General features: G+C 40.1%; 1 pseudogene; it reads left to right on the top strand.

Moving 5' to 3' along the window:
• Positions 3055-5166, top strand: Hspa8-ps14 (heat shock protein family A (Hsp70) member 8, pseudogene 14; annotated as a pseudogene).

The raw sequence follows: 16877 nt of genomic DNA, 5'->3' as shown, positions 1-16877 counted from the left end.
ATCTGTATGACAAGAACTTCAAGTCTCTGAAGAAACAAATTGAAGATCTCAGAAGATGGAAAGATCTCCCATGCTCATGGATTGGCAGGATTAATATAGTAAAAATGGCCACTTTGCCAAAAGCAATCTACAGATTCAATGCAATCCCCATCAAAATTCCTACTCAATTCTTTATAGAGATAGAAAGAGCAATTTGCAAATTCATTTGGAATGACAAAAATCCCAGGATAGCAAAAACTATACTCAACGATAAAATAACATCTGGGGGAATCACCATCCCTGACCTCAAGCAGTATTACAGATCAATAGTTAAAAAAAAAATTGTGTGGTATTGGTACAAAGACAGGCAGATAAATCCGTGGAACAGAATTAAGACCAAGAAATGAAACTACACCTACAATCACTTGATCTTTGACAAAGGAACTAAAACCATCCAATGGAAAAAAGATAGCATTTTCAACAAATGTTGCTGGTTCAACTGGAGGTCAGCATGTAGAAGAATGCAAATCGATCCATTCTTATCACCCTGTACAAAGCTTAAGTCCAATTGTCCTGCCCTAAAGGATTACCTGTCCCTATAATCTGGAGAATAATTGTCCACTGATGTACTCTGACCTCATTTTGCTAATAAATCCCTGAGACTAACCATTATGTTTCCTTATGTTTGTATAATCAGGTACCAATAAATAATCTGGTATACTATCCGTTCTTTTCATGATTAGAATTATAAAAATAAGATTATCCAAGATTACTCATTAGGTGAAGCATATCTGGGGCTAAGTATAATACTGAATTTAATTCTAGATACCCTTGTAATGCAGAGGGAGCCTTGACTCCCCATATGGACCTCTTACCTCCATAGCCGCAGGTAATGGCAGTAATGTTGACTTATGTGCAGGGATACCTGATATAAATAAAATAACAATAATGTAATAATCCCATGTTTAAATGTTTTTGTACATGGGTGTTGTTGTCCACAAAACACAACTCTGAAACCTTTCATCAATTAAATGATTACAAACTTTTAGATTTCAAAATAGACCTGGCCCTGGGAAACCGCTATCTGTACCCAGATCTAGTGGGTAGAGTGCTGGATTCCCAAAAGTGAGGACAATCCTGAGAGCACAGCTGAGACCACATCTTCTGCTCATATTTCTGGCCCAAGAGGGACCTGCTTGGAGCCCTCTAGACATAGAAACCAAGGAGCAGTCTGGTACAGGATCCTTCCAGTTTCTGTCTGATCCTGGAGCTGAATCTGTGACATAGTTCTCTGTATCTAGATTCTGCTTAGAGAAAACAGGTCTCCAAGAATGCTGACATACAGGCTTAGAGAATGGTCAAGCCAGTGTCAGAGACAACAAGACCAGCTAAGACTAGAGATAATCAGATGGCAAGAGGAAAGAGCAAGAACCTAAGCAACAGAAACCAAGGACACTTCGTAATATCAGAACCCAATTCCCCCACAGCAGCAAGCCCTGGATACTCCAACACACCTGAAAAGCAAGATTTGGATTTAAAACACAACTCATGATGATGTTAGAGAACTTTAAGAAGGAGTTATTTATCTCCATTAAAGAAATACAGGACAACACAGGTAAACATGTAGAAGCCTTTAAAGAGGTAACACAAAACTCCCTTAATGAACTGCAGGAAAACACTACCAAACAGGTGAAAGAATTGAACAAAACCATTCAGGATCTAAAAATGAAAATAGAAACAATAAAGAAATCACAAAGGTAGACAACCCTGGAGATAGAAAACCTAGGAAAGAGATCAGGAGTCATAGATGCAGGCATCACCAACAGAATACAAGAGATAGCAGAGAGAATCTCAGGGGCAGAAGATTCCATAGAAAACATTGAAACAACAGTCCAAGAATATGCAAAATGCAAAAGGCTCCTAACTTAAAACAATCAGGAAATCCAGGACACAATGAGAAGATCAAACTAAAGGATAATAGGTATAAAAGAGAGCAAAGATTCTGCAATCGAAGGGTCAGTAGATATCTTCCACAAAATTATAGAAGAAAACTTCCGTAACCTACAGAAAGAAATGCCCAAGAGCATACAGGAAGCCTGCAGAACTCCAAACAGATTGGACCAGAAAAGAAATTCCTCCCATCACATAATAGTCAAAACACCAAATGCACAAAACAAAGAAAGAATATTAAAAGCAGTAAGGGAAAAAATTCAAGTAACATATAAAGTCCAAGTAACATACAAAGCCAGACCTATCAGAATTACACAAGACTTCTCATCAGAGACTATGTAAACCAGACGATCCTGGGCAGATGTCATACAGACCTTAATAGAACACAAATTCCAGCCCAGGATGCTATATCCCACAAAACTCTTAATTACCAGATCTGGGGAAATCAAGACACACCATGACAAAAACAAATTTGTACCATATATTTCCAAAAATCCAGGCCTACAAAGGATAAAAGATGGAAAACTGCAACACAAGGAGGAAAGCTAGACCCAGAAAAAAACAAGAAAGTAATCTAATTTCAACTAACCCAAAGTAATATACTGAAACAAACACAATTTCACCTCTAGCAATAAAAATAACAGGAAATAACCATCACTATATCCCATAATATCTCTTAACATCAATGAACTCACTTCCCCAATAAAAAGACATAGACTAACAGACAGGATATGGAAAGAGGACCCAACATTTTGCTGCATACAGGAAACACACCTCAGTAATAAAGACAGACAATACTTAAGAGTAAAAGGTTGGAGAAACAATTTTTCAAGGAAATTGTCTCAAGAAACAAGCTGGAGTAGCCATTCTAATATCGAATAAGATCAGCTTTCAACGAAAACTTATCTAAAATGGTAAGAAAAGGCACTTGATAGTCAGCCAAGGAAAAATCCACCAAGATTAAATCCTGAATATCTATGCTCCAAATGCAAGGGCACCTGCATTCATAAAAGAAACCTTACTAAAGCTCAAAGCACATATTGCATTTCACACAATAATAGTGGGACACTTCAACACCTGACTCTCATCAATGGACAGATCATGGAAACAGAAAATAAACAGAGGCTCATTGAACGCGGAGCCAGCTCTCGGGGGTCTCTGTGTGGTCTCGTCATCAGCACAGCTGGGCCTACACGCAAGCAACCATGTCTAAGGGACCTGCAGTTGGCATTGATCTTGGCACCACCTACTCCTGTGTGGGTGTCTTCCAGCATGGAAAGGTGGAAATAATTGCCAATGACCAGGGTAACCGCACCACGCCGAGCTATGTTGCTTTCACCGACACAGAACGATTAATTGGGGATGCGGCCAAGAATCAGGTTGCAATGAACCCCACCAACACAGTTTTTGATGCCAAACGTCTGATCGGACATAGGTTCGATGATGCTGTTGTTCAGTCTGACATGAAGCACTGGCCCTTCATGGTGGTGAACGATGCAGGCAGGCCCAAGGTCCAAGTCGAATACAAAGGGGAGACAAAAAGTTTCTATCCTGAGGAAGTGTCTTCAATGGTTCTGACAAAAATGAAGGAAATTGCAGAAGCTTACCTTGGAAAGACTGTTACCAATGCCGTGGTCACCGTGCCAGCTTACTTCAATGACTCTCAGCGACAGGCAACAAAAGATGCTGGAACTATTGCTGGCCTCAACGTACTTCGAATTATCAATGAGCCAACTGCTGCTGCTATTGCCTATGGCTTAGATAAGAAGGTCGGGGCTGAAAGGAATGTGCTCATTTTTGACTTGGGAGGTGGCACTTTTGATGTGTCAATCCTCACTATCGAGGATGGAATTTTTGAAGTCAAATCAACAGCTGGAGACACCCACTTGGGCGGAGAAGACTTTGACAACCGAATGGTCAACCATTTCATTGCTGAGTTTAAGCGAAAGCACAAGAAGGACATCAGTGAGAACAAGAGAGCTGGCAGGCGTCTCCGCACTGCCTGTGAGCGGGCCAAGCGCACCCTCTCCTCCAGCACCCAGGCCAGTATTGAGATTGATTCTCTCTATGAGGGAATTGACTTCTACACCTCCATTACCCGTGCTCGATTTGAGGAGTTGAATGCTGACCTGTTCCGTGGCACACTGGACCCTGTAGAGAAGGCCCTTCGAGATGCCAAACTAGACAAGTCACAGATCCATGATATTGTCCTGGTGGGTGGTTCTACCAGAATCCCCAAGATCCAGAAACTTCTGCAAGACTTCTTCAATGGAAAAGAGCTGAATAAGAGCATTAACCCCGATGAAGCTGTTGCCTATGGTGCAGCTGTCCAGGCAGCCATTCTATCTGGAGACAAGTCTGAGAATGTTCAGGATTTGCTGCTCTTGGATGTCACTCCTCTTTCCCTTGGGATTGAAACTGCTGGTGGAGTCATGACTGTCCTCATCAAGCGCAATACCACCATTCCCACCAAGCAGACCCAGACTTTCACCACCTACTCTGACAACCAGCCAGGTGTACTCATCCAGGTGTATGAAGGTGAAAGGGCCATGACCAAGGACAACAACCTGCTTGGGAAGTTTGAGCTCACAGGCATACCTCCAGCACCCCGTGGGGTTCCTCAGATTGAGGTTACTTTTGACATTGATGCCAATGGCATCCTCAATGTTTCTGCTGTAGATAAGAGCACAGGAAAGGAGAACAAGATCACCATCACCAATGACAAGGGCCGCTTGAGTAAGGAGGATATTGAGCGCATGGTCCAAGAAGCTGAGAAGTACAAAGCTGAGGATGAGAAGCAGAGAGATAAGGTTTCCTCTAAGAACTCGCTGGAGTCTTATGCTTTCAACATGAAAGCAACTGTTGAGGATGAGAAACTTCAAGGCAAGATCAATGATGAAGACAAACAGAAGATTCTTGACAAGTGCAACGAAATCATCAGCTGGCTGGATAAGAACCAGACTGCGGAGAAGGAAGAATTTGAGCATCAGCAGAAAGAACTGGAGAAGGTCTGCAACCCTATCATCACCAAGCTGTACCAGAGTGCTGGTGGCATGCCTGGAGGAATGCCTGGTGGCTTCCCTGGTGGAGGAGCTCCTCCATCTGGTGGTGCTTCTTCAGGCCCCACCATTGAAGAGGTCGATTAAGTCAAAGTAGAGGGTATAGCATTGTTCCACAGGGACCCAAAACAAGTAACATGGAATAATAAAACTATTTAAATTGGCACCAAAAAAAAAAGAAAATAAACAGAGACACAGAAAAACTAACAGAAATTATGAACTAAATTGATTTAACAGATATCTATAGAACATTTCATGCTAGAACAAAAGAATATATCTTATTCTCAGAACCTCATGGTACCTTCTCCAAAACTGACCATATAGTCAGTCACAAAACAGGCCACAATAGATATAAGAAGATTAAAATAATTCCATGCATACTATCATATCGCCATGGATTAAGGCTGGTCTTCAATAACAACAAAAATGACAGAAAGCCCACATACACATGGAAAGTGAACAATTCTTTATTCAATGATAACTTGGTCAAGGAAGAAATAAAGAATGAAATTAAAGAATTTTTAAAATTTAATGAAAATGAAGGCACAACACACTAAAACATATGGGACACAATGAGAGCAGTGCTAAGAGGAAAACTCATAGCTCCGAGTGCCTCCAAAAAGAAACAGAAGAGCACATACACTAGCAGCTTGACAGAACACTGAAAATCTCTAGAACAAAAAGAAGCAAATGCACCCGAAAGGGGTAGACCACAGGAAATACACCCAGGACTGAAATCAACCAAGTTGAAACAGAAAGAACTATACAAAGAATCAACAATACCAGGAGCCTGTTCTTTGAGAAAACCAACAAGATACATAAACCCTCAGCCAGACTAATCAGAGGGCACAGAGAGAGTATCCAAACTAACAAAATCAGAAATGAAAATGGAGACATAACAACAGAAACTGTCGACATTCAAAAAATCATCAGAACCTACTACAAAAGCCTATACTCAACAAAACTGGGAAATCTGGAAGAAATGGACAATTTTCTAGACAGATACCAGGTACCAAAGTTAAAACAGGATCAGATAAACCATCTATACAGCTCTACAACTCCTAGAGAAGTGGAAGCAGTTATTAAAAGTACCCAACCAAAAAACAGACAGGACCAGATGGGTTTAGTGCAGAATTCTATCCAACCCTCATATAAGACCTAATACGAATACTGTCCAAACTATTTCACAAAATAGAAACAGAAGGTACACTACCCAATTCCTTCTATGAAGCCACAATTACTCTTATACCTAAACAATATAAAGCCCCAACAAAGAAAGAGAACTTCAGACCAATATCCCTTATGAATATCGATGCAAAAATTCTCAATAAAATTCTCGCAAACTGAATCCAAGAGCACATCAAAATGATCATCCATCATGATCAAGTAGGCTTCATCCCAGGGATGCAGGGATGGTTCAATATAGGGAAATCCATCAATGTATTCCCCTACATAAACAAACTCAAAGGAAAAAAACAGCGTGATCATCTCATTAGATGCTGAGAAAGCATTTGAAAAAAAATCATCACCCCTTCAGGTAAAAAGTCTTAGAAAGATCAGGAAATCTAGGCTCATACCTAAACATAGAAAAAGCAATATACAGCAAACCAGTAGCCAACATTGAATTAAATGGAGAGAAACTTGATCAATCCCACTAAAATCAGGTACTAGACAAGGCTGCCTACTCTCTCCCTCCCTACTAAATATAGTACAAATAGTCCTAGACAGAGCAATTAGACAACAAATGCAGACCAAAGTGATACAAATTGGAAAGGAAGAAGTCAAAATATCACTGTTTATTTATGATATGATTGTATGCTTAAGTGACCCCAAAAATACCACCAGAGAATGCCTAAACCTGATAAACAACTTCAGCAAAGTAGCTGGATATAAAATTAAACAAATCAGTAGCCTCCTCTACTCAAAGGACATATAGGCTGAAAAAGAAATTAGGAAAATTACCCCCTTCACAATAGTCACAAATAATATAAAATACCATGGTGTGACTCTAACCAAGCAAGTGAAATATCTGTATGATAAGAACTTGAAGTTTCTGAAGAAAGAAATTGAAGAAGATCTCAGAAGGTGGGAGGATCTCCCATGCTCATGGACTGGCAAAAATGGCCATCTTGCCAAAAGCCATCTACAGATTCAATACAATCCCCATCAAAATTCCACCTCAATTCTTCACATAGTTAGAAAGAGCAATTTACAAATATATTTGGAATAACAAAAAACTCAGGATAGAGATAACTATCCTCGACAATAAAAGAACTTCTGGGGGAATCACTATCCCTGACCTCAAGCTATATTACAGAGCAAGAGTGATAAAAACTATATGGTATTGGTACAGAGACAGGCAGTGGATCAATGGAATAGAATCGAAGAATGAGAAATGTACCCACAAACCTATGGTTACTTGATCTTTGACAAAGGAGATAAAACCATCCAGTATAAAAAAGATAGCATTTTAAACAAATGCTGCTTGTTCAACTAGAGGTCAGCATGCAGAAGAATGCAAATTGAGCCCTTCCTACTACGTTGAACAAAGCTCTAGTCCATTTGTATCAAGGACCTCCAACATAAAACCAGATACACTCAAACTGTTAGAAGAAAAATTGAGGAAGAGCCTGGAACACCTGGGCACTGGGGAAAATTTCCTGAACAAAACACCAATGACTTATGCTCTAAGATCAGGAATTGACAAATGGGACTTCATAGAATTGCAAAGCTTCTGTAAGGCAAAGGACACTCTCATTAGGACAAAACTGCAATGAACAGATTGGGAAAAGATCTTTACTAATCCTACATTTGATAGATAGCTAATATCCAATATATACAAAGATCTCCAGAAGTTAGACACCAGAGAATCAAATAACCCTATTTTAAATGGGGTACAGAGCTAAACGAAGAATTCTCAACTGAGAAATATCGAATGTTTGAGAATCAAAGAAAGAAATGTTCAACATCCTTAGTCATCAGGGAAATGCAAATCAAAACAACCCTGAGATTCCACCTCACACAAGTCAGAATGGCTAAGTTCAAAAATTCAGGTGAAAACAGATACTGGCAAAGATGTGGAGAACAAGGAACACTCTTCCATTTTTGGTGGGATTGCAAACTGGTACAACCACTTTGAAAATCAGTCTGGCTGTTCCTCAGAAATTTGGATATAGTACTACTTGACGATCCAACTATTCCACTCCTGGGTGTATACCCAAAAGGTGCTCCAACATATAACAAGGACAGAAGCTCCACTATGTTCATAGCAGCCTTATTTATAATAGCCAGAAGCTGGAAAGAACCTAGATGCCCTCAAACAGAGGAATGGATACAGAAAATATGGTACATTTATACAACGGAGTTCTATTCAGTTATTAAAAACAATGACTTCATGAAATTCATAGGCAAATGGATGGAACTAAAAAAGTATCATCCTGAGTGAAGTAACACAATCACAGAAAAACATGCATGATATACACTCACTAATAAGTGGATATTAGCCCAAAAGCTTGGATTACCCAAAATAAAATCCACAGACCAAATGAAGCTCAAGAATAAGGATGACCAGTGTCCTTCTTAGAAGGTGTAACAAGGGCTGGAGTGATGGCTTAGTGGTTAAGAGCACTGATTGTTCTTCCAAAGGTCCTGAGTTCAAATTCCAGCAACCACATGGTGGCTCACAACCATCTGTAATGAGAGCTGATCCCCTATTCTGGTGGGTCTGAAGACAGCTACAATGTGCTTATATGTAATAAATATATAAATATTTATAAAAAAAGAAGGGGGAACAAAAATATTCTTAAGGGGAGATACAGAGAGAAGACAGAGACAAAGTTTGGATCTGAGACTGAAGGAAAGGCCATTCAGAGACTGCCCCATCTAGGGATCCAGCCCATATACATACAGGCACCAAATCCAGTAACTATTGGGGATGCAAAGAGGTGCATGCTGACAGGAGCCTGATATAGCTGTCTCCTGAGAAGTTCAGCCAGAACATGACAAATACAGAGGTGAACTCTCGCAGCCAACCATTGAACTGAGAAAGGTGTCCCCATTGAAGGAGTTAGAGAAAGAATTGAAGTATCTGGAGGGGTTTGCAACCGTGTAAGAACAACAATACCAAGGAACCAGAGTCCCCAGGGACTAAACCACTCCCCAAAGAGTATACATGGACAAACCCATGGCTCTATAGGCATATTATGTAGCTGAGGATGGCCTTGTTGGGCACCAATGGGAAGAGAAGCCCTTGGTCCTGCCAAGGCTGGATCCACCAGTGTAGGAAAATATCAGGGCAGAGACGTGGGAAGGGATGGGTAGATGGGGGGGAGGGATCACCCTCATAGAAGAAGGGGGAGCGAGTATGGGTTAGGCAGTTTATGGACAGGAAACTGGGAAAGGGGATAATATTTGAAATGTAAATTTAAAAATCCAATAAAAATAAAATAATTACACATTTCTTTGTCTCAAACTGTACTTCTTACCTTTTTTTGAAAAAATTGGGCTCCTTTTAATTATTTAAGTAATAAGTTAATTAATGAACATTCTATGTTTCCATACCTTCTCTATTCCAAAGCATCTCCCCTCACCTTCCATCCCCACCTCTTCCATTTCCTGTCGGAAAAAGTGAGCGACCCATTGATATCAGCTAGCTGTCCTGCCACGAGTAGCAGTAAGAATAGGATCATCCTCTCTTATTGAGATTATAGGAGGTAGACCAGTAGGTGGAAAGAGTACCAAAGGCAGGCACCAGAGTCACAAAGCCCCTGCTTCCACTGTGAGGAATCCCAAATGAAGACCAAGCAACACAACTGTAACGTGTGCAGAGACCTTGTAGACCCCTCTGGATGAAAGTTTGCTGATCCTGTGGGTTTTCTTGTGGGATTCATTACTCATTTAGTACCTATGATCTTTCATTTCTTTCTCTCCCACAGGATTTTCCAAGCTCAGCCTAATGTTTGGCTGTAGGTCCCTGCATCTCTTTCCATTAGTTGCTGGGGGAAGCATCTCTGATGGTAGTTATGCTCTGCTTCTGTCCACGAGCAGGATCTCATTAGCAAGGTCAGGGTTGGATTTTGTCTCGTGGCATGGGTCTCAAGCTGGACTAGTTACTGATGAGCTACTCCCTCAATTTCTGCTCCATCTTTACTATAGCACACATTTTACACATTTACAAATTGTAGGTCAAAGTTTTTGTGGCCAGGTTGGTGTACACCAATCTCCATTGTCACTCTTGTCAAGTTACAGAAGATGAGGTCAGGTTAGTTGAAACTTCTTCTTATGGGATTGCAATCCTTTTCTGCACCTTCAGTCCTTACTCTAACTCTTCCACTGGGGTTCCTGGGCTCAGTATAGTTATTGGCTGTGAGTATCTGCATCTGCATTAGTCAGGTCATGGCAGAGCTTCTCAGGGGACAGCTATACCAGGGTCCTGTTAGCAAGCACTTCTTGGCATTAGCAATAGTGTCAGGGTTTGGTGTCTATAAACTGGGGATGGATCCCTAGGTGGGATGGTCTCTGTATGGCCTTTCCTTCAGTCTCTGTTTCCTTTCTTGTTCCTGTGTTTCCTTTGTACAGGAACGATTCTGAGTTAAAAATTTTGAACTGGGTGTGTGGACTCATCCCTCAACTTGGGGCTCTGGCTATCTATTAGAGGTGATCCCTATAGGATATATCTCCCCTTTGCTGGATATTTTGGATAATGCCTATCCTGTTGGTTCCTGGGAACCACTCCTTTCCCTGCCACCTGGGACATTCTAGTGGCTACCCCTAGTTCCTTGCCCAGTGTTGCTATATATTTCTATTCATTTTCCTGACCTTCTGGACTTCTCTTCTGTCTTGTTCCATACCTGATTTTGCCCTCCTTTCCCTCCCCCTCCTATCTCCCTCATAGGTGCCTTCCTCCCTCTGTCCCTCATGATTATTTTATCCCCTTCTAAGTAGTATTGAAATGTCCACACTTTGGTCTTCCTTCTTGTTAAACTTCATATGGTCTACAAGTTGTATCATGGATATTCTGAAATTTTGGGCTGATATTAACTTATCAGTGAATGCATACTACGTGTGTCCTTTTGTGTCTGTGTCACCTCACTCAGGATGTTGTTTTCTAGTTCCATCTATTTGCCTGCAAATTTCATGAAGTCATTAATATTAATATTAATGTTCTTAATAGCTGAGTATCACCCTGTTGTGTACATATATCACATTTTCTGTATTAATTCTTCCTTGAGGGACATCTGGGTTGTGTTCAACTTCTGGCTATTATAAATAAGATTGTATGAACATAGTGGAGCACATGTCCTTGTTATACATTGGAGCATCTTTGGATTATATGCCCAGTAGTTGTAAAGCAGGGTCTTTGGTTAGAGCTCTTTCCAATTTTCTGAGAAACTGCCAGACTGTTTTCCAAAGTGGATTGGAGGAATGTTCCTTTCTCCACATCTACTGTCACATGAGGTTTTCATCTTAGACATTTTAATTAGTATGAGGTGGAATCTCAGTGTCATTTTAATTTGCATTTCCCTCATGACTGATGATGTTGACTATTGCATTAGGTGCTTCTCAGCCATGTGAGATTCCTCAGTTATGAATTCTTTCTTTTGCTTGTACCCCACTTTTAATAGGTTTATTTGGTTCTCTGGAGTCTTAAACTATTGAGTTCTATGTATATTTTAGACATCAACCCTCTATCAGATGTAGGAATGATAAAGATCTTTTCGCACTCTGTAGATTGCTATTTGCAGTGCCCTTAGATTTACAGAAGCTTTTCAATTTAGAGATCTTTGGAGATCTTTCCATCTTCTGAGGTCTTCAATCTCTTTTTTCAAAGACTTGAAGTTCTTGTCATACAGAACTTTCACTTGCTTGATTTGAGTCACACGAGATATTGCATATTATATGTGACCATTGTGCAGGGTGTTGTTTCCCTAATTTCCTTCTCAGCCAAATTATCTTTTATGTAAGTGAAGACTACTAATTTGTTTGAGTTAATTTTATATCTAGACACTGTGTTCAAGTTGTTTATCAGGTGTAGGAGGTCATTGCTGTCTCTGGGTATGACAGGCAGTCTGAAGAGCTGGATCTGTGTGCATGTCTGTGTCAGAACTCCTGGCTGTCAAGCTGTCTCGGTGTAGACAGGGTGGGGCGAGGGGCTGAAGAACAGGATCTGTAATCAGGCATAGGTGCAAGCTGGAAGCTGATGAACATTTCTTAAGTGCTTTTCAGTCATTAAAGATTCTCATGTTAAGAGTTCCTTGTTTAGGGCTGGGCCCCATTTTTCACATGTATCATTTTGTCTATTAATGTCTAGTTTCTTGAGTTCCTTATGTATTTGGAATGTCAGCCTTCTGTCAGATGCAGGGCTGATGAAGATATCTTCCCATTCTGTGGGATGCCATTGTGTCCTGTTATTATTTATTTATTTATTTATTTATTTATTTATTTATATTTTTTACTGGTTGAAATGACAAGATAATTTTTATTACTCATTCAGTATCTTTCTAGTAAGAGAAGATAATAACATTAATTTTTAAAAGAATATTACGTATAAAGTAAATCATATTAGAAGCATCCTAAAACTTTTTTCTTCTTTGATCTTTGGATATTTATTTATGTATATATATATACCCCAAATGTTGCCTACTTCCCAGTTCTCCCTGCTCCCCTTCTACTCTGAAAGGGTGGTGCATCCCTTGGATATCCCCCAACCCAGTGCACCAAGTCTCTGTAGGATTAGGCACACCCACTTCCACCAAGGCCAGACCAGTTTAGGAATAGAATCCGTAGTCAGCTTTAGGGACTACTCTGCTCTAACTCTTGGGGAGACCATATGGAGACTGAACTGCACATATGCTACAAATTTGCTGGGGTTCTTGGTCCAGCCCATGTATGCTCTTTGGTTGGTGGATCAGTCTCTTAGAGCTCCCAGGGGTCCAGGTTAGTTGACCCTGTTGGTCTTCCTGTGGAGTATCCATGTACTTCAGGGCCTTCAATCCTTGCCCAAACTCTTCCTTAAGGGTCCTGACCTCTATTCACTGTTTGGCTGTAAGTATCTACATGTGTTTCATTCAGCTACTGTGTAGAGCCTCTCAGGGGACAATTATGTTAGGCTCCTCTTTGCAAGCATAACAGAGTATCTTTATTAGTGTCAGGGATTGGTTCTTGCCCATAGACTGAGTCTTAGGTTGAGCTGGTTATTGGTTGACCATTCTTTCTGTCTCTGCTCCAGTTTTCTTCCTGCATTTCTTGTAGATGGAACACATTTTGCCTGGAAAATTTTGGAGGTGGGTTGGTGTCCTAATCTCCCCACACTGGATGTTCTGCTTGGCTATAAGAGGTTCCAGATCCCTATTGCTATGTGCCTCAGCTAAGGTCACTCACATTGACTCCTGGGAGCTTCCCTACCCACAACACTTCCTAGAGATTGTCTAATGATCCACACCTCTGCATCCTCCACACCTGCAGATTTGCATTCATTCTCCTGCCCTCTGCACCTCTCTCCCGTGTCTCCCCAAATCTGATCTTATCCCTTCCCCAGTTCTCATACTATCTTAGCTAGGGATTTATTGCTGTGAACAGACACCATGACCAAGACAACTCTTATCAGAACAACATTTAATTGAGGCTGGCTTACAGGTTTAGAGGTTCAGTCCATTATAATCATGGTAGGAACATGGTAGCACCCAGGCATTTATGGTTCAGGAGGAGCTGAGAGTTCAACAACTTGTTCCAAAATCAAACAGGAGAAGAATGGCTTCCAGTCAGCCAGGAAGGATCTGAAAGCCCACACCCACAGTGACACAATTCCTTTATCAGGGCTAAATCTACTCCAACAAAGGTGTACCTAATACTGCCACTAAGTAAGTCTCAAACATCCTTGCTTGGGGCTTCCTTCTTGTTTAACTTCTTTGTGTCTCTGGGGTATATATTGTGCTTATTCTGTATTTTATGGCTATATATCCACTTATCAGTGAGTAAATACCATGCGTGTCCTTTTGGTTCTGGGTTACCTAATTCAGGATGATATTTTTTTTTGTTCCATCCATTTGCTTGCAAAATTCATGGTATCTCCCTTTTTAATAGCTGAATAGTATTTCATTGTGTAAATAAACTATATGTTCTGTATCAATTCATCAGTTCTTCTGTTGAGGGACATTGGGGTTGGTTGTTTCCTATCTCTGGCTATTATGAATAAAGCTGCCGTAAACATAGTGGAGCATGTGTTTTTCTGGTATTGTGAAACATTTCGAATATATTCCCAAGACTGGTATAGCTGGGTCTTCGGTTAGAACTATTTTTAATTTTCTGAGAAACCGACAGCTTGATTTTTTCAGTGAGGTTCTCCAAATTTCCAATCTCACTACCAATGGAGGGATGTTCCTTTTTCTCCATATCCTCACTAGCACGTGCTGTTTGTTCCTTGAGTTTTTCATCTCAGCCACTCTTGTTGGTGGAAGGTGCGATCTCTGGGTTGTTTTGATTTGCAATTCCCTGATGATTAAGGATGTTGAACATTTCTCTATTTACTTCTCAAGCACTAGAGAATCCTCTGTTGAGAATTTTATGTTTAGTTCTGTACCCCATTTGTTGGTTAGTTTATTTGGTTTTCTGAAGTCTATCTTCTTGAGTTCTTTATATATTTTGGATATTAGGCCTCTTACAGATGTCGTGTTAGTGACAATTTTTACCCAGTATATAGGCTGCTGTTTTGTCCTATTGACAGTGTGATTTGCCTTACAGAAGATTTGCACCTTCATGAGGTCCCATTTATCAATTCTTGATCTTAGTGCTTAAGCCATGGGAGTTCTGTTCAGGAAAGTTTTCCTGTGCCAATATATTCAAGGCTGCTTTCCATTTTCTCTTCTAATAGATTCAGTGTGTCTGGTTTTAAGTTGAGGTCTTATCCGTTTGTTCTTGTGTTTTGTGTGGTGATAAATATGGATCTATTTGCATTCTTTGGAATACAGACATCTAGTTCCAGCAGTGCCATTTGGTGAAGATTAACTTTCTGTTCCATTGTATTGTTTTGGCTTCTTTGTCAAAAATCAAATGCCCGAGGTGTGTTACTTTATTTCTTGATTTCCTTTCTAGAACTTGCTTCTTACATCAGGCTGGCCCCCAAGCCATTTAAATCTCCACGCTTCTTCCTGTAGAGTAACGGGACTAATGGCATGTGCTACCACACCTCGTCTGTAAGACAGGTTCAAATCCATCTGATCAACTTCCATTTTTTTTCTTTACTTTCTTTTTAAAAATGATTTATTCTATCTATGTGAGTACACTGTAGCTGTCTTCAGATGAACCAGAAGGGGGAATCAGATCCCATTATAGGTGGTTTTAAACCACCATGTTGTTGCTGGGAATTGAACTCAGGACCTCTGGAAGAGCAGTCAGTGCTCTTAACCACTGAGCCATCTCTCCAGCCCCATTTGTTTTCTTTCTATCTTTTTCTTTTATTGACATCAATCTTTATTTCTATTCAGTTTATATTCAAACATCCATGTGTGTTTTGTAACTGAAAATTTCCTTTTCTTTCATGTATGTATAAAGAAATACCAATCTAATTTTTAGTGTTTCACATAATTTCTCTTAAAAAAAAAACAGAAACAAAAAACAACCCCCCCCCAAAAAAAAACCCTCTGCATCCATCTCTCTGATGAAGGCAGCAAAATTTTATGAAAATCCCATTTACATTATTTATAGGCTTTAACACAGTGCGATGCAGATGAAAACTGAGAACAAGGCTCATTAATCCCTCCCCACTGCGCTCTGCCCTCCATCTCACAACCAAAACTTGCCTACTGATTGGTTGCTTTTTAACCAAACTCATGTTGCCTGCGATTATTTTCATTATCTCCATGGTTGGAGTTCCCATTTTGAAAGCCAAAACAGAAAACCTCACACTAGCCTGAAATGCCAGAGCCCATTCGGTGTTATTCCCCACAGTGAAGTCTTATTTATTTAGTCATGTGCCAAATCTCCACGCTCCTTCCCGTAGAGTAACGGGACTCATGGCGTGTGCCACCACACCTCGTCTGTAAGACAGTTTCCGATCCATCTGATCAACTTCCGTTCTTTCTTTTTTCTTTACTTTCTTCTTTTTCCATTCAGATAAAATATTATAGGTTTATTTAAAACTCATTTCTCACCTTGAGTATGCAAAATACAAACTCCACAAAATGTTCATTTTTTTTTACTTTGTAGTTTACAAATATACAAAATAGAAGTTTGCTTAAATTCATATTACATATTTATCAAGGCAAGGAACTATATAGAAAAACACATTTGTTCTGCTTAAAGGCATACTTGGGAATAAACCATTGTACAAATTATTGCACACTCTGAAACCACAGTGCATAACAGACTGTCTGCATAAAAAAAAAAGTTACAGAAATAAACCAGGCTTATTTACCTGACTTAGGTCATAAATGTAGATCGGAAGACAAAAATAGATTTTCCTTGTCAACGTATGCAGCAGTTGGAGAACTTTGGCTCCCCCATTTGGTACCTTTAGAACCACGACTCACCGAGCGCCATCGTTTAGCCTATTAGAACACGTTCTGTACCTGAATTGCTTCCTCTTCCTCTGACGTCATAATGGCTTTTTAGAAGGCAAAGAGCATACAAGGTGGTCTTCCCATGTATATTGCATCATCGAAACACAATTCAAGGGGACTCTGGTCTTCCCTCCCCCCAGCTCACTGATTTAATGTATACCCTGATATCCACAAACTTCCAGTCACCCCTTGGCATTTTGTAAGTCCAGTCTTGTTCAAGTTGGATTTGATAGTGGAATGATAGAAGATCCAGTCTCAGACCCCATCTGTTCTGTGATTTTTTTTCTTTCTTTTTTTTTGTTTGTTTTTTTAGTATTTTTTTGCTTTTCTTTTC

This window comes from Rattus norvegicus, chromosome 5 (assembly GCF_021556685.1).
Source record: "Rattus norvegicus strain SHRSP/BbbUtx chromosome 5, alternate assembly SHRSP_T2T, whole genome shotgun sequence".
In the NCBI taxonomy this organism is placed as follows: domain Eukaryota; kingdom Metazoa; phylum Chordata; class Mammalia; order Rodentia; family Muridae; genus Rattus; species Rattus norvegicus.
The sequence above is the reverse complement of the archived record's forward strand: the minus strand, read 5'-3'. Positions and strand labels throughout refer to the sequence as shown.